Source organism: Convolutriloba macropyga, chromosome 3 (assembly GCF_964194025.1).
Source record: "Convolutriloba macropyga chromosome 3, txConMacr16.3, whole genome shotgun sequence".
NCBI classification, from domain to species: domain Eukaryota; kingdom Metazoa; phylum Xenacoelomorpha; order Acoela; family Convolutidae; genus Convolutriloba; species Convolutriloba macropyga.
The window spans coordinates 56,452,213-56,479,656 of NC_134470.1; the positions used below are offsets into that span (position 1 = coordinate 56,452,213).

Here is a 27,444-nt window from a genome sequence, read left to right on the forward strand (position 1 = left end):
TGAAATAGCAAATATCATAAAACGAGAATTATATGGTAATGTTACAAAGATTCAGAATACACGGATATTTAAGATGATTGTAATACGGGGTGTTCTCATTTTTGGTCTAGAGAGTTCAATAGCATTAATAGTAATTAAAACTTAAGTATATCATTCGGGTAATTATATAGCCACTAGAATTGTTGATATACAATTAATATTCACTTTATATCTGGTATTACAGATATTGCTAATAGCTCTGATTTATGGTATAGATTTAATTTAACTGAATCGCCAGGTTATTATGGTTAACTGAATCGCCAGGTAACTGAATCGCCAGGTTAAAAATTTTATTTCAAAAAGTCACAAACAATAGAATAGAACATTTTGAATTTAGTATTAAAGATAAACATAGTAGGATAAGGATTTTAGTTAATTTTATGGTTTTGGTTAATATTACTGTTTAGCTTAATATTATAGTAAGATTATAGTTTTTGGTTAAAATTAGTGCTTTGATTTAATATTATGATTTTATTTAATAATCGTCCTTTGTTCAAAATTAGGCACTTGATTGATTTTAGTGTTTTTGCTTAATATAATAGTAAAATATTAATTTGTGTGATTTCAGCGTTTTTTTGTTAATGTTTTATTAATTTTTAAATTTTTTGTTCGAGTAGTGTTTAATAGGTGTTTTTCATAATCACTAATCGAGGTTTTTTGAAATAGTTGTTGTATGCATCAAGATTTAAGAAAAAAAATTATTCCAATAAATACGCCGAATAGGCGGTTTTTTGGAATTGACTTTTTTATAAAAAGGCCGTAAAAAGAGCTTTTTTCGAAAATTTTTATTTAGTGTTTGAATAGCACTTATTATACACTGCTCCCATTTTATTCAATTCCCGGAATGAAATTTTGTGGAGTTCATGCAAGTGTCATAAATGATTTCTTACTGTCAATGATCGATTTCTTAATACGATCCTGGTATGAACACAAAGAAATCATGTATGATCCTCTTTTTCCTTTTTTACTTTTTAGTTTTTTATCGAAAGGGATCAGATCTGTGATTCTCAGGCATCACTGTGATTTTTTAAAAGGCGCCGCTAAAAGTCAAGTGTTTCTCGCAAACTTGTGTGCTACATGAAAAAGTAAGTCCATACGTATGTCTAAAGTTATGGTATTCTTTGATGCCAGATATAAATGCACACTTATAAAAAATGCTTATAATTGCTCACTTCTAAGAAACATGCAACAAAATTTTATGCATAAGTTCAAGATTATTTTCTAATTATGCATAAAACCCAAAGTTTTGGTTGTATTGCTGATAACATCATCATTGTAATGCTGATATGAACAACATTTTATACTTTGCAGACTTTATATAAGAAAAAACGTCGGTTTGCAACGTGGTAAAATTAAAGTTTTGTTAAGGCATCACATATTTTTATTATTGAGCTTGCAAAAGCATATTTATATGCTTTAATTATTTTTAAATCCTCTAGAGCTAATAAATTTGGTCTGTACTGCTTGCGACGAATTTATATTTAAATAAATAGTTATTTAATCAAGCATTAATCGCAGCAATACAAATTTTCGGCTAGCCAATATTTGAGCATACATGTTCGTTTAAAGTTTACCTATTCTGTCTATACGACAATACGTTCACCTTTGGTATTCATTTCCTGTCATGGGAAAGCAGAGTTTAAATCATGCAAAGTCTATTTAATTGTTCATCTAAGTCCAATTTACTTAAATATCCCTTCGCTGTATTTGAGATTCTCTTTGATTCGTTGAACTACTTGACACATCCAACTCACAACCAACTCACACTCCCAGATATATGTTTTCTGGACATCATTACGTAACGCTACTAGGGTCGGATTGGCACATTTAAGAAAATCGGAGCTCTCTAGATCAGATTGGTTTTGAGTATCTGCTAACCCGTGTTGAGGAAGACCGACGAAAACGATGTAAGAAGCGTCATTTTTTGCTGACATTTGTCGGTTTCATCGGTTTTACGTATAATGAGTATTGGTTTTTGACGGTTTTTGTCAGTTTCTGTCAGTTTTGTTGGTCTCATCAGTTTTGGTGGTGAGAAGCGTCGGCTTTGTCGGTTTTGTGCCCGGGTCAAGGCGTCACCGCCATTCATCGCAAAATTATGTAAGATAGGCGGTGAACGTGGAAAATTTTGTAAGATAAGCGATAAATGCGGTGAAGTTACAAAAATCAAGTGGTGAATGCGGTAAAAAATAATCCGCCGAATCCAAAGTTGCGCCGAATCCAAAGTTTGGCTCAAAAGAGTTGTGAAACGACGACAAAAGAACACTTCTCATTTTCAAGCCTTTGAAAAATAAATGATAAAAATGCAATAATTCGAACAGAAATTTAACAAACACGGAAAAAATATTTCGCCCAAATTAGGTTGACAGTGCACGTCCTTTACTTTTGATTGAGTTTTTAGTACTAAAACTATGTCTTTTATCAGTCTCAAAACATGACCGGAGATCGTTTTTAGCGGTACTTGCAACAAAATGATCATTCAATGTGAATCGATTCACGGAAAAGTCTCTTTTACATAGAAAACATTTGATTAAATCATTATATATCAGAAGCTGGAACGTACTGGATGCTTTTATATGACATTTTTAGTACCTACCACGTCTTTGCCGCCTGATGTGAACATAATAAACCATTGAAATGATCATTGAGCTATATTAGTGGAAACGAGTATTTCAAATACGTTATTGACGACAAACCTTATATGAAACTTTCCGTAAAGGCCGGAAAGAAAAATCGTTTTTAGGCAAAAAAAAATGTGGACCTCATTTTTTTGTCTCTAAACTGAGTGAAATTTTCAGTAGGAATGCGGTTCTGCTATAGGTTGAGTTTAGAACGGATTAAAAGGGTGAGATATCTGACCATTTAGGATTTTCGACAGGTACAACTCGAGTCAGTGAAAAATGTTATGTTATCGCAAGTCAAAAAATCTAATCGATATTCTTTCTGGACCTTTGTCTTTTATCAGTCTCAATATAATATTTAAAACTGTTTTTTTGTGGTACTTGCAGCAAAATAATAATTCAAAGTGAATGGATTCACAGAAAACCTAATTTGCAAAGAAAATTCGATTAAATCATTATATGTTATAAGCTGGAACGTACTGGACGCTTTTGTATGATCTTTTTAGTGCTTACCACGTCGTGCACGCTTGTTGTGATAATATTAAACTATTGATTTGATCATTGCACTATATTTGTAGAAACATTTATTTTAATTACGTTATCGACGGCAAAGTTTAAAAGAAACTTTCCGTAAAGGCCCGAGAGAAAAATTATTTCAGGGCAAAAAAATTGTAGACCCAATTTTGTGTCTTTAAACTGTGTGAAAAGCTCAATGAGAATGTCGTTCTATTACAGGTTGAGTTTAAAACGGATTAAGAGGGTGAGATATTTGACCATTTACGATTTTCACCAGGTACATCTTGAATCAATGGAAAATGTTATGTTATCGCAAGTCAAAACGTTTGACCGGCATTTTTTACTGGAATTTTCTCTTTTATCAGTTTTACTATAATATTGAAATTTGTTTTTTGCGGTACTTGCAACATAATAATGATTCAAAGTCAATTGATTCACAAAAAGTCTCATTTACAGAGAAAAAATTCGGTTAAACTATTAAATATATCATATGCTGGAACGTCCTGGATGCTTTTGTATGACCATTTTTTGGTGCTTACCACGTAATTCACGCTTGATTTGAACAGAATAAACCATTGAAATGAACATTGAACTACTCTTGTGGAAACGAGTACCTCAAATACGTTATGGACGGCAAACTTTATATGAAACTTTTCGTAAAGGCCCGAGAGAAAAATTATTTTTAGGCAAAAAATTTTGTACCCCGTTTTTTTGTCTTTAAATTGTGTGAAATTTTCAATGGAAGTGCGGTTCTCCTTTAGGTTGAGTTTAGAACAGATCAAAAGGGTGAGATATTTGACCATTTACGATTTTCGATAGGTACACCTTGAATCAGTAAAAAATGTTATGTTATCGTAAGTCAAAACGTTTGATCGACATTTTTTACTGGAATTTTGTCTTTTATCAGTCTCAAAAGAATATTGAAACTTGTTTTTTGCGGTACTTGCAACATAAAACGGATTCAAAATTAATGGATTCACAAAAAGTCTCATTTAAAGAGAAAAAAACTCGGTTAAACCATTATATATATCTTAAGCTGGAACGTCCTGGATGCTTTTGTATGACTTTTTTTTGGTGCTTACCACGTCATTCACGCTTGATTTGAACAGAATAAAACATTGAAAAGATCATTGAACTACTCTTGTGGAAACGAGTGTTTCAAATACGGTATCGATGGCAAAGTTTACATGAAACTTTCCGTAAAAGCTCGAGAGAAAAATTATTTTAAGGCATAACAATTTTGGACCCCGTTTCTTGTCTTTAAACTGTGTTAAAATGTCAGTGGGAGAGCCCTTCTGCTATAAGTTGAGTTTAGAACGGATTAGAAGGGTGAGATACTTGACCATTTACGACTTTCACCAGGTACACCTTGAATCATTGAAAAATGTTATGTTATCGTAAGTCAAAACGTTTGATCGACATTTTTGATGGAACTTTGTCTTTTATCAGTCACAATAGGTTATTGAGAATTGTTTTTTCGCTGTACTTGCAGCATAATAAAGATTCAAAGTGAATGGATTCAAAGAAAAGTTTCATTTACAGAGAAAAATATTGGTTAAATCATTTTATATATCATAAGCTGGAACGTACTGGATGCTTTCGTATGACCTCTTTTGGTACTTACCAGGTCATTCACTATTGGTGTGAACAGAATAAACTATTCAAAGGACCATTGAGTTATATTTGTGGAAACGAGTATTTCAAATACGTTATCGACGGCAAAGTTTATACGAATCTTTCCGTAAAGGCCCGAGAGAAAAATTATTTTAAGGCAAAAAATTTTGCACCTTTTTTGTCTTTAAACTGTGTGAAAATTTCAGTTTGAGTGCCGTTCTGCTATAAGTTGAGTTTACTGCGGATTAGAAGGGTGAGAAATTTGACCATTTACGATTTTCGACAGGTACACCTTGAATCAGTGAAAAATGTTATGTTATCGCATGTCAAAAACGTTTGATCAACATTTGTTAATAGAACATTGTCTATTATCAGTCTCAATAAATTATTGAAGATTGATTTTTGTGGTACTTGCAGCATAATAATGATTCGAAGTGAATGGATTAACAGAAAAATCTCATTTACAGAGAAAAATATCGGTTAAATCATTATATATCATAAGCTGGAGCGTACTGGATGCTTTTGTATGACTTCTTTTGGTTCTTACCAGGTCATTCACTATTGGTGTGAACAGAATAAACCATTGAAAAGATCATTGAACTGTATTTGTGGAAAAGAGTATTTCAAATACCTTATCGACGGCAAAGTTTACATGAAACTTTTCGTAAAGGATCGAGAGAAGCATTATTTTAAAGCAAAACAATTTTGGACCCCGTTTCTTGTCTTTAAACTTTGTTAAAATTTCAGCGGGAGAGCCCTTCTGCTATATGTTGAGTTTAGAACGTATTAGAAGGGTGAGATATTTGACCGTTTACGACTTTCACCAGGTACACCTTGAATCAGTGAAAAATGTTATGTTATGGCAAGTCAGAGCGCTTGATCGACATTTTTAAAGGAACACTGTCTTTTATCAGTGTCAATAGGTTATTGCAAATTGTTTTGTGGCTGTACTTGCAGCATAATAATGATTCAAAATGAATGGATTCACAGAAAAGTCTCATTTACAGATAAAAAAATCGGTTAAATCATTATATATCATAAGCTGGAGCGTACTGGATGCTTTTGTATGACCTATTTTGGTACTTACCAGGTCATTCACTATTGGTGTGAACAGAATAAACCATTGAAAAGATCATTGAACTGTATTTGTGGAAAAGAGTATTTCAAATACCTTATCGACGGCAAAGTTTACATGAAACTTTCCGTAAAGGATCGAGAGAAGCATTATTTTAAAGCAAAACAATTTTGGACCCCGTTTCTTGTCTTTAAACTTTGTTAAAATTTTAGCGGGAGAGCCCTTCTGCTATGTGTTGAGTTTAGAACGAGTTAGAAGGGTGAGATATTTGACCATTTACGACTTTCACCAGGTACACCTTGAATCAGTGAAAAAAGTTATGTTATCGCAAGTCAAAACGTTTGATCGACATTTTTTGATGAACTTTGTCTTTTATCAGTCTCACTATAATATTGAAAATTGTTTTTTTGCGGTGCTTGCACGATGATAATAATTCAAAGTGAATGGATTCACAGAAAAGTCTCATTTACAGAGAAAATATTCGAATCATTCATTCCCTATCATTAGCTGGAACGTACTGGATGCTTTTGTATGAACTTTTTTAGCATTTGCCACGTCAATCACATTTGGTGTAAACAGAATAAACCATTCGAAGGATCATTGAGTTATATTTGTGGAAACGAGTATTTCAAATACGTTATCGACGGCAAAGTTTATATGAACCTTTCCGTAAAGGCCCGAGAGAAAAATTATTTTAAGGGGAAAAAATTTTGTACCCTTTTTGTCTTTCAACTGTGTGAAAATTTCAGTTTGAGTGCCGTTCTGCTATAGGTTGAGTTTACAACGGAATAGAAGGGTGAGATATTTGACCATTTACGATTTTCGACAGGTACATCATGAATCAGTGAAGAATGTTATGTTATCGCAAGTCAAAAAGTTTGATCGACATTTTTTACTGGAACTTTGTCTTTTATCAGTCTCAACATAATATTGAAGTTTGTTTTTTGCGGTACTTGCAACATAATAATGATTCAAAGTGAACGAATTCACAAAAAAGTCTCCTTTACAGAGAAAAAATTCGGTTAAACCATTATATATCATAAGCTGGATCGTATTGGAAGCTTTTGTATGACTTTTTTGGTGCTTACCACGTCATTCGCGCTTGATTTGAACAGAATAAACCATTGAAAAGGTCATTGAACTATTCTTGTCGAAACGAGTATTTCAAATACGTTATCGATGGCAAAGTTTAAATGAAATTTTCCGTAAAGGCACGAGAGAAAAATTATTTTAAGGCAAACCAATTTTGGACCCCTTTCTTGTCTTTAAACTATGTTAAAATGTCATTGGGAGAGCCCTTCTGCTATAAGTTGAGTTTAAAACGGATTAGAAGGGTGAGATATTTGACCATTTACGACTTTCACCAGGTACACCTTGAATCAGTGAAAAATGTTATGTTATCGGAAGTAAAAACGTTTGATCAACTTTTTTTGATAGAACTTTGTCTTTTATCAGTCTGAATAAATTATTGAAAACTGTTTTTTGCGGTACTTGCAGCAAAATAATGATTGAAAGCGAATGGATTCACAGAAATGTCTCATTTACAGAGAAAAATGTATGTTAAATCGTTATATATCATAAGCTGGAACGTACTGGATGCCTTCGTATGACCTCTTTTGGTACTTACCGGTCCTTAACTCTTGCTGTGAACAGAATAAACCATTCAAAGGGTCATTGAGTTTTATTTGTGGAAACGAGTATTTCAAATACTTTATCGACGGCAAAGTTTAAATGAATCTCTCCGTAAAGGCACGAGCGAAAAATTATTTTAAGGCAAAAACATTTTGTACCGTCTTTTGTCTTTAAACAGTGTGAAAATTTCAGTTTGAGTGCCGTTCAGCTATAGGTTGAGTTTACAACGGATTAGAAGGGTGAGATGTTTGACCATTTACCATTTTCGACAGGTACACCCTGAATCAGTGAAAAATGTTATGTTATCGCAAGTGAAAACGTTTGACAGGCATTTTTACTGGAATTTTCTCTTTTATCAGTCTTAATATAATAAGGAAATTTGTTTTTTGTGGTACTTGCAACATAATAATGATTCGAAGTGAATTGATTCACAAAAAAGTCTCAATTACAGAGAAAAAACTCGGTTAAACCATTATATATAATATGCTGGAACGTACTGGATGCTTTTGTTTGACCTTTTTTGGTGCTTACCACGTTATTCGCGCTTGATTTGAACAGAATGAACCATTGAAAAGATCATTGAACTATTCTTGTGGAAACGAGTATTTCAAATACGTTATCGATGGCAAACTTTAAATGAAACTATCCGTAAAAGCTCGAGAGAAAAATCATTTTAAGGCAAAACAACTTTGGACCCCGTTTCTTGTCTTTAAACTGTGTTAAAATGTCAGTAGCAGAGCCCTTCTGCTATAAGTTGAGTTTAGAACGGATTAGAAGGGTGAGATATTTGACCATTTACGGCTTTCACCAGGTACTCCTCGAATCAGTGAAAAATGTTACGTTATCGTAAGTCAAAACGTTTGATAAACATTTTATAATGGAACTTTCTCTTTTGTCATTTCAATAAATTATTGAAAATTGTTTTTTTGCGGTACTTGCAGCATAATAATGATCCAAAAAGAATGGATTCACAGAAAAATCTCATTTACAGAGAAAAGTATTGGTTAAATCATTATATATCAAAAGCTGGAGCGTACTGGATGCTATTGTATGACCTCTTCTGGTACTTACCAAGTCATTCACTTATGGTGTGAACACAATAAACCATTGAAATGATTATTGAACTATATTTGTGGAAACGAGTATTTCAAATACGTTATCGATGGCAAAGTTTAAATGAAACTTTCCGTAAAAGCTCGAGAAAAATTTTTTTAAGGCAAAATAATTTTGGACCCCGTTTCTTGTCTTTATGCTGTGTTAAAATTACAGCGGGAGTGCCCTTCTGCTATAAGTTGAGTTCAAAACGGAACAGAAGGGTGAGGTATTTGACCATTTACGATTTTCACCAGGTACACCCTGATTCAGTGAAAAATGTTATGTTATCACAAGTCAAAACGTTTGATCGACATTGTTCAATGGATCATTCTTTTTTATCAGTCTCATTATAATATTAAGAACTGTTTTTTTCGGTACTTGCAGCATAATAATGATCCAGAAAGAATGGATTCACAGAAAAGTCACATTTACAGAGAAAAATTTCGGTTAAATCATTATATATCATAAGCTGGAGCGTACTGGATGCTTTTGTATGACTTCTTTTGGTACTTACCAGATCATTCACTATTAGTGTGAACACAATAAACCATTGAAATGATTTTTGAACTATATTTGTGGAAACGAGTATTTCAAATACGTTATCGACGATAAAGTTTATATGAAACCTTCCGTAAAGGCTCGAGAGAAACATCTTTTTAAAGGAAAACAAATTTGGACCACGTTTTTCGTCTTTAAACTGTGTGAAAATTTCAGTGGGAGTGCCCTTCTGCTATAAGTTGAGTTCAAAACGGAATAGAAGGGTGAGGTATTTGATCATTTACGATTTTCACCAGGTACACCCTGATTCATTGAAAAATGTTATGTTATCACAAGTCAAAACGCTTGATCAACATTATTCAATGGATCTTTGTCTTTTTATCAGTCTCAATCTAATATTGAAATTTGTTTTTTGCTGTTTTGCAGCATAATATTGATCCAAAAAGAATGGATTCACAGAAAAGTCTCATTTACAGAGAAAAATATCGGTTAAACAATTATATATCAAAAGCTATAACGTACTGGATGCTTTTGTATGACCTCTTTTTGTACTTACCAGGTCATTCACTTTTGTTGTGAACAGAATAAATCATTGAAATGATCGTTGAACTATATTTATGGAAACGAGTATTTCAAATACGTTATCGACGGCAAAGTTTATATGCAACTTTCTGTATACGCTCGAGAGAAACATCATTTTAAAGCAAACCAATTTTGGACCACGTTTTTTGTCTTTAAACTGTGTGAAAACCTCAGTGGGAGTGCCCTTCTGCTATAAGTTGAGTTCAAAACGGAATGGAAGGTTGAGATATTTGACCATTTACGATTTTCACCAGGTACACCCTGATTCAGTGAAAAATGTTATGTTATCGCAAGTCAAAACGTGTGATCGACATTATTCAATGGATCTTTGTCTCTTTATCAGTCTAAATATAATATTAAAAATTGTTTTTTGCGGTACTTACAGCATAATGATGATCCAAGAAGAATGGAATCACAGAAAAGTCTTATTTACAGAGAAAAATATCGGTTAAGTCATTATATATCATGAGCTGGGGCGTACTGGATGCTTTTGTATGACCTCTTTTGGTACTTACCAGGTCATTCACTATTGGTGTGAACACAATAAATCATTGAAATGATCATTGAACTATAATTGTGGAAACGAGTATTTCAAATACGCTATCGACGGCAAAGTTCATATGAAACTTTCCGTAAAGGCTCGAGAGAAACATCATTTTAAAGCAAAACAATTTTGGACCACGTTTTTCGTCTTTAAAACTGTGTGAAAATTTCAATGGGAGTGCCCTTCTGCTATAAGTTGAGTTCAGAACGGAATAGAAGGGTGAGGTATTTGATCATTTACGATTTTCACCAGGTACACCCTGATTCAGTGAAAAATGTTATGTTATCACAAGTCAAAACGCTTGATCACCATTGTTCAATGGATCTTTGTCTTTTTATCAGTCTCAATCTAATATTGAAATTTGTTTTTTGCGGTTTTGCAGCATAATATTGATCCAAAAAGAATGGATTCACAGAAAAGTCTCATTTACAGAGAAAAATATCGGTTAAACAATTATATATCAAAAGCTAGAAAGTACTGGATGCTTTTGAATGACCTCTTTTTGTACTTACCAGTTAATTCACTATTGTTGTGAACAGAATAAACCATTGAAATGATCATTGAACTATAATTGTGGAAAAGAGTATTTCAAATACGCTATCGACGGCAAAGTTTATATGAAACTTTTCGTAAAGGCTCGAGAGAAATATCATTTTAAAGCAAAACAATTTTGGACCACGTTTTCGTCTTTAAACTGTGTGAAAATTTCAGTGGGAGTGCCTTTCTGCTATAAGTTGAGTTCAAAACGGAATAGAAGGGTGGGGTATTTGATCATTTACGATTTTCACCAGGTACACCCTGATTCAGTGAAAAATGTTATGTTATCGCAAGTCAAAACGTTTGATCGACATTATTCAATGGATCTTTGTCTCTTTATCAGTCTCAATATAATATTGAAAATTGTTTTTTGCGGTACTTGCAGCATAATGATGATCCAAAAAGAATGGAATCACAGAAAAGTCTTATTTACAGTGAAAAATATCGGTTAAGTCATTATATATCATAAGCTGGAGCGTACTGGATGCTTTTGTATGACCTTTTTTTGGTTCTTACCGCGTCATTCACGCTCGGTGTGAACAGAATAAACCATTGAAATGATCATTGAACTATATTTGTGGAAACGAGTATTTCAAATACGTTATCGACGGTAAAGTTTATATGAAACTTTCTGTATAGGCTCGAGAGAAACATCATTTTAAAGCAAACCAATTTTGGACCACGTTTTTTGTCTTTAAACTGTGTGAAAACTTCAGTGGGAGTGCCCTTCTGCTATAAGTTGAGTTCAAAACGGAATAGAAGGGTGAGGTATTTGATCATTTACGATTTTCACCAGGTACACCCTGATTCAGTGAAAAATGTTATGTTATCGCAAGTCAAAACGTTTGATCGACATTATTCAATGGATCTTTGTCTCTTTATCAGCCTCAATATAATATTGAAAATTGTTTTTTGCGGTACTTGCAGCATAATGATGATCCAAAAAGAATGGAATCACAGAAAAGTCTTATTTACAGAGAAAAATATCGGTTAAGTCATTATATATCATAAGCTGGAGCGTACTGGATGCTTTTGTAAGACCTTTTTTTGGTTCTTACCGCGTCATTCACGCTCGGTGTGAACAGAATAAACCATTGAAATGATCATTGAACTATATTTGTGGAAACGAGTATTTCAAATACGTTATCGACGGTAAAGTTTATATGAAACTTTCTGTATAGGCTCGAGAGAAACATCATTTTAAAGCAAACCAATTTTGGACCACGTTTTTTGTCTTTAAACTGTGTGAAAACTTCAGTGGGAGTGCCCTTCTGCTATAAGTTGAGTTCAAAACGGAATAGAAGGGTGAGGTATTTGATCATTTACGATTTTCACCAGGTACACCCTGATTCAGTGAAAAATGTTATGTTATCGCAAGTCAAAACGTTTGATCGACATTATTCAATGGATCTTTGTCTCTTTATCAGCCTCAATATAATATTGAAAATTGTTTTTTGCGGTACTTGCAGCATAATGATGATCCAAAAAGAATGGAATCACAGAAAAGTCTTATTTACAGAGAAAAATATCGGTTAAGTCATTATATATCATAAGCTGGAGCGTACTGGATGCTTTTGTAAGACCTTTTTTTGGTTCTTACCGCGTCATTCACGCTCGGTGTGAACAGAATAAACCATTGAAATGATCATTGAACTATATTTGTGGAAACGAGTATTTCAAATACGTTATCGACGGTAAAGTTTATTTGAAACTTTCTGTATAGGCTCGAGAGAAACATCATTTTAAAGCAAACCAATTTTGGACCACGTTTTTCGTCTTTAAACTGTGTGAAAACTTCAGTGGGAGTGCCCTTCTGCTATAAGTTGAGTTCAAAACGGAATGGAAGGGTGAGATATTTGACCATTTACGATTTTCACCAGATACACCCTGATTCAGTAAAAAATGTTATGTTATCGCAAGTCAAAACGTTTGATCGACATTATTCAATGGATCTTTGTCTCTTTATCAGTCGCAATATAATATTGAAAATTTTTTTTTTGCGGTACTTGAAGCATAATGATGATCCAAAAAGAATGGAATCACAGAAAAGTTTTATTTACAGAGAAAAATATCGGTTAAGTCATTATATATCATAAGCTGGAGCGTACTGGATGCTTTTGTATGACCTCTTTTGGTACTTACCAGGTCATTCACTATTGGTGTGAAAACAATAAACCATTGAAATGATCATTGAACTATAATTGTGGAAACGAGTATTTCAAATACGCTATCGACGGCAAAGTTTAAATGAAACTTTCCGTAAAGGCTCGAGAGAAACATCATTTTAAAGCAAAACAATTTTGGACCACGTTTTTCGTCTTTAAACTGTGTGAAAATTTCAGTGGGAGTGCCCTTCTGCTATAAGTTGAGTTCAAAACGGAATAGAAGGATGAGATATTTGACCATTTACGATTTTCACCAGGTACACCCTGATTCAGTGAAAAAATGTTATGTTATCGCAAGTCAAAACGTTCGATCGACATTATTTAATGGATCTTTGTCTTTTTATTAGTCTCAATATAATATTGAAAATTGTTTTTGTCTTGTGTTACCTGCAACAAAATAATAATTCAAAGTGAATGGATTCACAGAAAAGTCTCATTTACAGAGAAAAATGAGAAAAAATTCGATTATATCATTTTATATCAAAAGCTGGAACGTACTGCATGATTTTGTATGACATTTTTAGTGCTTACCGCCTCATTCACGCTCATTGTGAACAAAATAAACCATTGAAATGATCATTGAACTATGTTTGTGTGAACGCTTTTTTCAAATACGTTATCGACGGCAAAATTTATATGAAACTTTCCAAAAAGGCCCGAGAGAAAAATTATTTTCAGGCAAAAGAACTTTGGACCCCATTTTTTGTCTTTAAATGTGTCAAATTTTAAGTGCAAGTGCCGTTCTGCTAGAGGTTGAGTTTAAAACGGATAAGAAGGGTGAGAAGTTTGACCATTTACGATTTTCGACAGGTACACATTGAATCATTGAAAAATGTTATATTATCGCAATTCAAAACGTTTGATCGAAATTTATTACTGGAACCTTGTCTTCTATCAATCTCAATGTAATATTAAAAATTGTTTTTTGCTGTACTTGCACCATAATAATGTTTCAAAGTGAATTGATTCACAGAAAAGGCTCATTTACAGGTAAAAAATTCGGTTAAATCATTATATATCATAATCTGGAACGTACTGGATGCTTTTGTATGACCTCTTTTGGTACTTACCAGGTTATTCACTAATGGTGTGAACAGAATAAACCGTTGAAAAGGTCGTTGAACTATATTTGTGGAAACGAGTATTTCAAATACGTTATCGACGGCAAAGTTTATATGAAACTTTCTGTAAAGGCTCGAGAGAAACATCATTTTAACGCAAACCTATTTTGGACCATGTTTTTCGTCTTTAAACTGTGTAAACTCTTCAGTGGGAGTGCCCTTCTGCTATAAGTTGAGTTCAAAACGGAATGGAAGGGTGATATATTTGACAATTTACGATTTTCACCAGGTACACCCTGACTCAGTGAAAAATGTTATGTAGTCGCAAGTCAAAACGTTTGATCGACATTATTCAATGGATCTTTGTCTTTTTTAATCAGTCTCAATATAATATTGAAAACTGTTTTTTGCGGTACTTGCAGCATAATGATGATCCAAAAAGAATGGAATCACAGAAAAGTCTTATTCACAGAGAAAAATATCGGTTAAGTCATTATATATCATAAGCTGGAGCGTACTGGATGCTTTTGTATGACCTCTTTTGGTACTTACCAGGTCATTCACTATTGGTGTGAACACAATAAACCATTGAAATGATCATTGAAATATAATTGTGGAAACGAGTATTTCAAATACGCTATCGACGGCAAAGTTTATATGAAACTTTCCGTAAAGGCTCGAGAGAAACATCATTTTAAAGCAAAACATTTTTGGACCACGTTTTTCGTCTTTAAACTGTGTGAAAATTTCAGTGGGAGTGCTTTTCTGCTATAAGTTGAGTTCAAAACGGAATAGAAGGATGAGATATTTGACCATTTACGATTTTCACCAGGTACACCTTGAATCAGTGAAAAAAGTTATGTTATCGCAAGTCAAAACGTTTGATCGACATTTTTGATGAAACTTTGTCTTTTATCAGTCTCACTATAATACTGAAAATTGTTTTTTTGCTGTACTTGCACCATAATAAAGATTCAAAGTGAATTGATTCACAGAATTGTCTCATTTACAGAGAAAAAATTCGGTTAAATCATTATATATCATAATCTGGAACGTACTGGTTGCTTTTGTATGACCTCTTTTGGTTTTTACCAGGTTATTCACTATTGGTGTGAACAGAATGAACCATTGAAATGATCATTGAACTATATTTGTGGAAACGGGTATTTCAAATACGTTATCGACGGTAAAGTTTATATGAAACTTTCTGTATAGGCTCGAGAGAAACATCATTTTAAAGCAAACCAATTTTGGACCACGTTTTTCGTCTTTAAACTGTGTGAAAACTTCAGTGGGAGTGCCCTTATAATTTGAGTTCAAAACGGAATAGAAAGGTGAGATATTTGACGATTTACGATTTTCACCAGGTAAACCCTGATTCAGTGGAAAATGGTATGCTATCGCAAGTCAAAACGTTTGATCGACATAATTCAATGGATCTTTGTCTTTTTATCAGTCTCAATATAATATTGAAAATTGTTTTTTTTGTGGTACTTGCAACAAAATTATGACTCAAAGTGAATGGACTCGAAGAAAAATCTCATTTACAGAGAAAAATGAGAAAAAATTAGTTTATATCATTTTAAGCTGGAACGTACTGCAAGGTTTTGTATGATCTTTTTAGTGCTTACCGCGTCATTCACGCTCAGTGTGAATAGAATAAACCATTGAAATGATCATTGAACTACAAATAGGTTATCGACGGCAAAGTTTTTATGAAACTTTCCAAAAAGGCCCGAGAGAAAAATTATTTTCAGGCAAAAGAACTTTGGACATTTTTTGTCTTTAAATGTGTCAAAATTTCAGTGGAAGTGCCGTTCTGCTATGGGTTGAGTTTAAAACGGATTAGAAGGGTGAGAAAGTTGACCATTTACGATTTTCGACAGGTACACCTTGAATAAGTGAAAAATGTTTTATTATCGCAAGTCAAAACGTTTGATCGACATTTATTACTGGAACTTTGTCTTTTATCAGTCTCAATATAATATTAAATTTTTTTTGCTGTACTTGCACCATAATAATGATTCAAAGTGAATTGATTCACAGAAAAGTCTCATTTACAGACAAAATATTCGGTTAAAACATTATATATCATAAGCTGGAACGTACTTGATGCTTTTGTATGACCTTTTTTAGTGCTTACTACGTCATTCAGGCTTGGTGTGAACAGAATAAACCATTGAAATGATCATTGGACTATAATCGTGGAAACAAGTATTTCAAATACGTTATCGACGGCAAAGTTTTTATGAAACTTTCCGAAAAGGCCTGTTGTAGCTGAGAGCTTAGCTATTTGAATTGTATCCGCACTGCAAATACGTTAACTATTTTATACAGTGGAATCGCGGGGCGAATCCGTTTTTAGGTGAATTTTGCTAAATTTACTGTTTGGAATCGCTAAGCGAATCCAGGCTAACTTTAGCTTTTGATTTTGGAGAGCGTTTACAAAGACAACTTCAATTCAGTAGATTAAGAAGGATTATGATTAGTAAAACATAATTAGTGTGAACAATCTATGAAAAAATTTAGCAGACTAGCGGGAATATCTATATATGTGAATAATAAAAAGTCATCATATCCTTCGTATAATATGTATCATAAAACGTATGATATAAATATTAAAAATAGAGGGTAATTTTTGATTTAGTACACATATGAGTTTCGATATATAGTTATGTATCCATAGGTATCGCATTTCCTCAATGAGAGGAAAAGAACATTTAATGTATTTACAATTTCTTAAAAGAACAACACAAATAAGTTAAATGTATGCATATTGATGCAAATTAGTTAACGATAGAACGAAAATTGAAAATAACATAAACGTAGGGTGGAAAAGCACCGCGAATGTTGAAATGCACAAGTAAAATTGTATAATTTTATGGATTTGCAGCGCGATTGCATATTGATAAAATTAAAAACAAAGACGTCAGATATGCATATGGATGATGTAAACTGGAAATGAGAAAAGAATACAACAAAAAAATTATGAAACACAAACTAAAACTGGATTCGCAGGGCGAATACATGAATGAATTGAAACTAAACATTTACTGACAGTTTGCAAAGTTTTAATTGTTTTTAGCACTGAATTTCATGTTCAGCATCCCACACTGACATTTCCCTTTCTTGTTCATACAAATAATAGCGGATTCGAGGGTCAGGTGGTGATACATTTCCGATCTGTGTATCTGGTCGTGGTGGAGATGGGATGCGAACTTGTTCTGCATTCTGGTTTAATTCCACCATTGATTCTCCGTTTGCCGAATTTTTTGATTTTGGCTTTTTGGCTTTTCGTTTCCTTGTTCTTCAGGAACTTGTAGATGCCAATGAGCTTGTTGGGGAAATGTCCGCCTCCGAAAAACAATAAATTGAGGCCGCTTGCGTTTTCGATCTTCGCTTTGTGTTTGTAGGGCGGGTGCTGTTGAATAGCCAGGCTATTTTTTGTGGTGCTTGTTCTTTTTCATTTAGAGAGGCTGTAATTCGGCAGCGTTTAGGCTGAGGCTTGGAGGGTTTTCAAACTGTCAGAGCTCGAGTTACATTCGAGTTTACGGAGGAAACTACTGACGTTGTATCGCGTTGTCGACGGCGAATGTTGGTTTAACCCCGCTTATGCTTTTTTAAGCCATTACTATGTTTCGCTAATTTTGTCTCCGTGGATTGCTCATAAGGGGCTGGCCGACGTCCAGGATCGTCCAGGATCATTAATTATTGTTGATGTCGGCAAGGATTTAGTGACGATTGACCCGGGTTTGAGGACTTCATAAAATCCAGCCACTAGTTTCTTGGCCCTTTTCTTATGAGGAAGTTTTGGATCAAGTTTGAATTTCAGGGATGCCTCAGTCCTGGGGATGGGATTAGTTAGTTTCGCGTGGATAATGAAGCGCAATTCCTTGTCAGTAGAATCGAGATAACGACGGCCTGAATCTTGTTGTGCCTGGCACATGATCTTTTCAACTTCCTGATCCACCCGGCATCATCAAGGAAGTCTTCCGCAGGAACAGTATCAGCGTCTAAATAGTAGTTATACTTTTTTCATAAGTTAAATTTAAACTTGAGGTAGCAGTACTAATATTCCTTATAAGAGTATTTGCAGGACAACCAAAGTGAGCTTCTAGTGGAGTTATCTTTGCAGTTTTCTGTTTTTTTAAACGTAGGTCTGAAATAATTAAGGGAATCGCAGCCGAAGTAGAAAACGTTCCCTTGTGTTCAACTTGCATAAAAGATAACCGCCTTTTTACTGTTTGTATCAGTCGCTCCACTAATCCAATAGCTCTATGATCGCCTACAGGAGAGTCAAGAATGCTAATATTGTTTTCATTGCAAAAATTTGTGTCTGGCTTTCCTACTCGACAGGTTGCTTGGTATAAGCGTATCGTTCTTGGAATCCCATGATCATAAGCATATTCACGCAGAAATTTAACTACATTAGCACCATTAGCATTTTAGAAAATTTCAGCTGTAGGATACTTTGAATAACGGTCAATATATGGGAGAAAATAATTTTCCTTATCTTTTTCATTCAGTATCGGACCCCCAAAGTCAATTTGAATCTCCTCATTAAGTTCCAGACATACTTTAAGTGGATGCCATTTGGATTTAGGCATATCAGGTTTGAGATTCTTACCGATTTCTTTACATAGAACACAATCAGTTGATTTAGCTAGAATTTTACTGTGCATGTACGGCCACCATGCATATGTGGAAAACGAGATCATCCCCCAACTACCAGGGTGTGTGAATTGATTCGAATACGGCGTCTTTATTTGAATTAGGAATCGCGACGCCTTCGTCAAAACAAAGACAACCTGATTTCACATGGAGATCCTTTCAGAAAGAATGAATGTACTGGCTGACTTCCTTTCATCTGGCCTCATCGTCTTGTAGCACACAGTCCCGGATTTCTTTGAGGACTGCGTCCTTGCTTGTAAGGGCCGCGAGAAAGGACTTCGTGAATAGCTGATTTTTACTATTTTTGAAGATTTCTTCCCGGGAAAGCTCAATGTCCCTATTTTCCGGCGATGAGGAAGTCCGGGTGTTGCTGACACTCGTATACGTATTCGGTGTTGGATGGGTTTGGAATGTCACTCGGGGAGTTTGAGGTGGTGTTAAAGGGTTGGTTTGAGGGTCATTTGCTGACATCGTGATGAGATTAATTTTGTTATCAGAATTGTTTACTGAATTCAATTTAGAGTTTGTGATCTGGATTCGCGGAGCGGATGCAGTATTAATTTTGAGCAAGTGATTTCGTGACAATTGAGGCTTGAAATGAAATTTGAGTTATTATTATTTACTCTTGCTTTAGTAGTGAATGAAATATTTGAGTAATTTGGAATATGTGCGTCGTGTTCGGTGAATTTGTGAGAGTGGACTGGCGTCTTGATTACAAGTAATTTGCATTTGGAGTTATTATGCTGCTTTTGAAATGGAATTTGGACTGAGTTAAAAAAAGTGGTAATTGCGTCGCGAATGCGGGAAATTGTAGCTACCATAAATTCCTCATCATATTGAGTGATGCTTTTTGCTTCTGATTTGTTTGGCCCAAAATATAATCAACTAGTCCCATACAGGTGCCAGGGATATGTTGTATATTAAAATAAAAAAAAAACAAACGATCAATCCACCTTGTTAATCGACTATTATATGATTTATTTGAAAGATGAGAATTCAAAATTGTGAGAAGTGCTCAGTGATCTGTCAAAACTGTAAAATCTTTTCCAAAACTCTAATGTTTAAAATATTCAATGGCCCAAATCACACCAAGTAATCCTAATTCATTAATGCTGTAGCGTTCTTCGTTGCTATTAAGAAAACGAGATGCAAAAGCCGCAGTTTTCCATTGTTGGTTTAAAATGAGTGTTTTCCGTAGCATTTGCAATTGTAGTTTTAATATGTTCAAAATGAGTTTGATGATTTTTAATCCAAAACAATTTTCCATTTTTCTTTAACAAGGGTCGAAGAGGATGAAAAATTTTTGCCAGATTGGGAATAAATTTGCTTAATTGATGAACACTACCTAGAAATGACAGTAGTTTTTTCAGTGTTTTTGGTGCCCTGATTTGAGCGATAGCGGCTGTTTTTGATTCTATGGGCTTAACACCACTTTGGGGGAATGTAAAACCAAGCCCATTTATCTGATATTTTGCAAAGTGACATTTGCTCAGGTGCAATTCCTTGCTACCTTTACTTACTACAATTATTTCGTCAAGAAAACAATATGTATTGGTTAAACCAACTAATTTGCAATCCATGGCTTTTTGAAACTCCGGTGGCATATCTGTAAGGCCGTAAAAACGAGTTTTAATACGGTACGTACCAGTAGATTCACCGCAAATTATAATAAAGTTACAATGACGAGAAGTATCCGGATGTAACTTTAGTTGGCTATACGCATACTTTACGTCAATCGTCGAAAAATAAACCTTATCTCCTTGAGTTTGAAATCGTTGATTGAAATCGTTGATGTATCGTAAAATAGAACTAATAAAACTATCTATATTCGGCATTTGATACTTATTTTTATGAATTGCTTCATTCAAAACTTTTCAATCAAGAGCTAGTTTAACAGATTTGTCTTTCTTAACCGTGATGACGATCGGAGAAATAAAATTTTTGTCTGAGCATTTGTTTATCTTTTCAATATGTCCTTCATCTGATAGTTTCTTCAAATCATCAGATACTTTGACGACCTTTTTTTGATGTGTTGGTGTAAAGTTTTTATGGAATTTTGAACGAAATGTATGGACTATTAGATCGTTGAATTGAAAATCCGAGGGCAGGGAACAAATCTCTACCCAACAATGAACGATGACCGTCCGTCACTACTTGAATTTCAATTGGTTTCGCGTACCAATTTTTTTTACTTCGGATTGATATTTGGAGTATGCCAAGCGTTTGAATGAGTTCGTTGGAGAAAGTCTTCATTTGCTTGGGAGCCGCCTCGCGTATCCATTTTGAATTTGGGTCTTGGGAAATGATAGGGTTTGCCAGGGTTTCCTTTATGATCGTGCAAACGCTGCCCGAATCGGCTAAAACATTTGTTGCTGTTTTTCCAAATACCACAGGACGGTTAATTGATTCTATTGGAGTTGTAGAATCCGCTGAAGATACTGATGCAAAACGGTTGTCTTCATCCGATGAGTAGTTAGAATCTAGGTTGGGGTCAAATTTGGCCAAAGTTTGATTAACATCATCAGTTTGGCTATCTTCTTTTTCATCGATATTGACAATCGGTTCAGGTTTTGGGTAGGAATTGGGATCCTTAGGTTTTCGACAAACCTTCGCGAAGTGATTTTCGATACCACAATTATTGCATCTTTCCATATGCAAGACATTTGTTACGATGATCTGAAGTCCAACTAAGTCCACAATAATGGCTTGTTATAGGCTTTATCCGGGCAGTGGAATTCATGTTTGAGTAGGGAGTAGCATTTGCAATGCACATCCGTTGTACTTGAGTGACTGTGGAATTGAGTTCGGAATTAATCGCGTTCATTTTAAGTTGATTAAGAGTGCCCATTTCAATGGTTATTGTGATTGTCAAAGCTTTATCGGGTTACACCGTCTCTTTTAGGAGCTCTTTTTGAATATCTTCATTTTGCATGTTTGCAATAAAGATATCTCTGATGATGGTATCTCCTTTTTCTCCCCGATCACAGTTTTCGGAAAGTTCTTTAAAATGACCATAGAATTTTTCAGTTGGTTCACTTTTTTGTTGGTTTCGCGTGAAGAAGAGATATCGATCGAATGTTATATTGTGAATTCGGATAAAAGTTTTGTTTAAGATATTCCAGAGATTTTTTGTTGAAATTTTATCTAAATTGACAGCCAAATTTTTTTAATGGAAGATTCGTGATCCTTCTGTTTTTAGGCTCAAAAACATCAAAGATGATGCTTTTAGATCAAAAACTTTCCAAGGTTTGTCTACGCATAATACGCCTAGAGTTTGAAGACGTAAGCAGTGATTCTTTCATGCCGTCTTTGCTTGTTCATTTCGAAAGCGTCCTTCTCGTTCCAACTGGGCTGTAGGATTGTCAACAACTTCTTCAGAGGCGGGTTCGGGAGATAGAACAACATGCTCCAGAGGGTCGGCAAGGAGGAGATCCACCAAAATCCCTTAGCGAGCAAGAATCGCCAATTTGAATTCTGTCCTCCAGTTTTCCATCGAAGAGAGGGCTCTAGAGTTGCTTTCTCCCAAAAGGCTTGAATTCTGAGTGGAGATTTGCCGCTGTCTTTTAGTGCTGACTGCGCCATATTGTAGCTGAGAGCTTAGCTATTTGATTTGTATCTGCGCTGCGAATACGTTAATTATTTTATACAGTGGAATTGCGGTGCAATTCCGTTTTTAAGTGAACTTTGCTAAATTTACTGAATGGAATCGCTAAGCAAATCCAGGCTGAATTTTGAATCTGAAGTGCGCTTACAAAGACAACTTGAATTCAGTAGATTAAGAAAGATTATGATTAGAAAAATATAAGTAGTGCGAACAATATATGAAATAATTTAGTAGACTAGCGGGAATATCTATATATGTGAATAATAAAAAGTCATCATATCCTGAGTTATAAAATGTATGATATACATATTAGAAATAGAGGGTAATTTGTAATTTAGTACACATATGAGATTCGATAGATAATTATGTATCCATAGGTATCCCAAGGCCAGAGAGAAAAATTATTTTAAAGCAAAAAAATTTTGCACCTTTTTTACTTTAAAATGTGTGGAAACTTCAGTGAGAAAGCCGTTCTGGTATAGGTTGAGTTTAAAACGAAATGGAAGGGTGAGATATTTGACTATAATAGTGAACAGATTAAACCATTGAAATTATCATTGAAAATTGTTTGTGGAAACCCTTTTTTCCAATACGTTATCGACGGCAAAGTTTATATGAATCTTTCCAAAAAGACCCGAGAGAAAAATTAATTTCAAGCAAAAGAACCTTTGACCCCATTTCTGTCTTTAAATGTGTCAAATCTTCTGTGGAAGTGCCGTTCTGCTATAGGTTGAGTTTAAAACGGATTAGAAGGGTGAGAAATTTGACCATTTACGATTTTCGATAGGTACACCTTGAATCAGTGAAAAATGTTATATTATCGTAAGTCAAAACGTTTGATCGAAATTTAATACTCGAACGTTGTCTTTTATCAATCTCAATATAATATTAAAGATTGTTTTTTGTGGTACTTGCAATATAATAATGATTCAAAGTGAATGGATAACAAGAAAATTCTCATTTACAGAGAAAAGGTTTCCTTCAATCATTATGTAGCATAAGCTGGAACTTACTGGGTGCTTTTGTATGACCTTTTAGTGCTTACCACGTCGTTCACGCTTGTTGTGAACAAAATAAACCTTTGAAATGATCAATGAACTATATTTGTGGAAAAAAATTCAATTACTTTTTCGACGGTGTTGTACATAATCATTTATTTGATGCAATAAAATTATTATATGATGTACTTATTTATTGATTGTACTTAAAGTTCAATTATTATTTCATGTGTTTGTCTGTTACCCTAATTCCCTCATCGGGAAACTATTGTTCATGCTTGTTGTGACTTCTGAGAACCCACTCTGTACTCAGTTTCATTCTCTTAGTTTTGCACCTCGAGTACAGTTGCCCAATTTAATTTATTCATTGTCAGTTGTATTCACTAGCTGAGTAAAATAGACATGTAATTGACAAGCGATTTGCTAAGCGAATTCTATTATAGAACTGTTTTAAGTGCACTCGTCGCACAAGTAAGCAAAACAGAAATACCGACGTGATTCGCAGTCCAAGATCAAGTACACAATATTGATTGTGTACGACATGGCGCAGTCAGCGACGCAAAAGTGAACACCACTAGGCATTGAGCTTTTCTTGGAAAAACCGAGTGCAGATCCTCCATTGAAGTGGGAGAAATGGCCAATGCAGTCAAAATTGGCCCTTCTTGCGAAGGAAATCATTGCATTAGACATTTTGCTTGAACCCAAGCCCAAAAATGTTCAACTACAGTTAGAACCAATTTACAGGAACACAATAACAGGTTCCTCAGCTCAGTCGGAACGAGAAAGGTTAGCAAGAAACGCGCTACTGAAAATGAACTGGGAAAATTGATGCCAGAAACAAATGGACATAGGGATCCTTTGTGGAGACAAGCCATGGGCACAGGCGGACCGAAAAACAGTTTCAATGCCATACCTCAGTTTGGTCACCGAAGGAAGACGGATCAAATGTAGCAGAAAACCGCATCTCAAGATGGACATATTGACAACGGTAGAGCCTTGGAATATTATGGAACCTACTCTCATTCATCATCGAAACATTACCTTTGATAGGTACATGCTACTCACTACCAAACAGTCGAAAAGAGAATGTATTGAACACTTGTTTGGCAAATTGAAGGAATTGTCCGAGAATTTTAACCTTGTAAATCAAGAGGATACACAGATCAGAGATCTTTTTATTGCAAATATGCAAGATCCAGAATTCAGAGGGAGTTACTTAGAGAAACTCTTGAAACACCCCAAGCCTTACGCTTGGCCATAAACATGGAACTCGGACAACGGAATCAACTACAGATTTCTAATACACAATCCGCATCGCATGTCAATGCTATAATTCCACAACGACCTTTTCGCCAACCAAATCAACGGCCAACTACTTCAACCCCTACTCGACAGTCGAACCAATTATGCCGTAATTGTGGCCTGACTTGGTCAGCAAATCACACGGATAAATGTATTGCGAAAAGCAAGACGTGCAATAACTGTGGTTTACAGAATCATTTCTCATGAATATGCCGCAAGCCGAAGTCTTCCTCCAATAAGCCCACTCGTTCTAATGTTAACTCAATTGAGGGAGCTACAATTGACCAGTCCGTGAATGCGATTCAAAACGCTGATTACAACACTCAATGCAAATCTGACTATCTTAGTTCAGATGATATTATGGTAGCTAGCATTGCTAGTAACGCCATCCAAATCGAACCCAAGAATACAACTTTACAGATCAGAAATACTCAAGTAGGACTTCTCATTGACTCCGGCAGTGCGTGCAGTATTTTGAATGAATCTCTCGCTACGGAAGTAGTCAACAACTCTATTCTTGCACGATGGCTGTCGACAGCACCCGCCCAAGAACTTAAGACATTTGCTAATGAACCAATACCTGTTATTGGAATGATGCAAGCGCCGATAGAAAGTAATGGGTGGCGGATCGAAGATGTCGAATTTGTGGTGGTGAAAGACGGACTGAAACCACTGGTTGGCAGTTACTTATTTGAAGATCTTGGAATTTCAATCACCCAAATTCTTTATTCAAATGAAGGTAGTATGGTCAACACAATCACAACTCAATGCCCATTCAAAAGTCGAATAGCAAATCAATTTCCTCAACATATTTTACGTATTGGCAGATCATAAATCCACATTGTCAAATCTAAGTTTCACAAAAAATTTTCAACGCATACATCAAAAAGGCAGAAGAGTACCCATTAATTTAAAAGACCGAGTTAATAGTGAAATCCAAGACCGAAATTGAAAAACTTCTTGAAGAAGGACACATAGAAAAACTTAATAATTGCTCTGATCAATATTTCATTTCCCTTATAGTTATTACAGTTAAAAAGGACCATACAAAAATTAGCATTGGATTCTAAAATCTTTAATAAATCTATACATAAAAATAAGTATCAAATGCCAAATATTGAAACACTTATGGACTCTATATCACAAATAATAACAAATTATAAAGCAGAACCAGCGGATAAAATCTTTTTCTCTACTATAGATCTTAAGTACGCGTATAGTCAACCGAAGCTTCATCCTGAGACAGCTAAATATTGTAATTTTATATTTTGTGATTGGCGATATGACAGGAACATACCACTTTGAAACAGGGTTTGTGGACTTACTGACAAGCCTGCCGAGTTTCAGAAGGCGATGGAATATACGTTAATCCGCCTTAAAAAACATTTTGTTTCTCGGACGACATATTGATTGTAAGTAAATGTTCAGAAGAAGATAATTTTAAACTCGTACTAGATTGTCTTAAGAAACTGGATGCGAATAACCTTCCGATAAATCTTCCAAAATGTCATTTTGCGAAGCAAGAAGTTTCCTGGTTGGGATACAATCTTACCCAATCAGGGACATCACCACTAGAAACCAAAACCTCGGCAATTCTTTCACTACATCCACATAATACACTTAAAAGATTACGCTCATTCTAAGGTTCGGTTCATTATATTAGTTAATCTATCCCCAACCTAGCTCAACTTTGTCATCCTCTCAGACCCCTCCTTCGTAAATCTGCAAAATACATCTGGACTGACGAACGCACTAAACATTTTAAAGCTATAAAAATGCGAATTGCGAATCACACAGAAAACATTTATTATAATCCACAACTCGAAACACGTATAAAATGTGGTGCCTCTCGCTGCGATCTTGCAGCAGCATTAGGACAATTGACAGTCAACGGTTGGAAACCGATTTCTTTTGCATGTAGATTTTTAAATAGTAATTAAGAGCGTTATAGTATTAATGATTTTGAACTTCTTGGAGTGGTTTGGTCTATAGAAAATTTTAAAAATTACCCTTATGGCAAAGAATTTTCTATCATAACTGATCATCGAGAGCTTTTTAATTTTAAAAGAACACAGATCAAACAAAAACTATACCAGTCGTTTATCACAAAGGGATGGTCGACTTTTACCTTATCACCTTAAAATAGATCATTTGCCAGGCGCAAAAATGGGACTTGTTGATTATATATCGCGCAACCCTTATCGACCGGCAAAAAGTATTTCTAAATAGGATGAGGAATTTTTCGCGTTTACACACTGATGCAAAGTTACTCCAACAAAAACACAATATTTTTGCTAATACACTTAATAAACTTTATCACGAAAATAAATTTGAAGTACAAAATTCCAGCAAGCAACATACTGAACAAGTATTGAATATAGATTTCGCTGAGCCTTTATTACTAACAAAAGATAATATTTCACTCGCTCTGCAAAGTCACAGTTCAAAATCACCCTTAAAAAATTGCAATTTTGTTAGTGATCCAGCAAAGCGCGTACGCTTAACAACTAATATTACAGCACTCACTACGCGAATGTATCGTTCTACTCTGCCTTCTTTCAAAACTAATAATTCGGATAGTGAACACGCACTGCGCGTATGTTTAACTCAAAATAATGCATCACTCGCCAAACAAAGGCTTAATCAAAGTTCCAACCACATTAATTGTGCAAAATTTAATAGCACACATGCTCCGCAAGTACAGTTAACTCAAAATCAATTAGCACCTGTCCAACCATTTCATTTTTTGAAATTAAATATTCCCAATTATACTCTTTCTGATCATAATTTCGCTTCGCGAGTGCGCTTTATTCAAAATAAATTAACACTCGCTGGGCATAATCCCCTTTTATTTAACCAGCTATATATTTTACATAACACAAATGCCTCATCT

General features: G+C 34.7%; 1 protein-coding gene across 1 annotated transcript in view; it reads left to right on the plus strand.

Moving 5' to 3' along the window:
* The first annotated feature begins 272 nt into the window (after nucleotides 1-272).
* The window catches only part of LOC142336300 (uncharacterized), a 118,222-nt gene continuing 91,050 nt past the window's right edge, over nucleotides 273-27,444 (plus strand). Inside the window, exon 1 of the mRNA XM_075385019.1 lies at nucleotides 273-319. The gene's annotated coding sequence lies outside the window, so the exon portion shown is untranslated. The remainder of the gene's footprint in view (nucleotides 320-27,444) is intronic.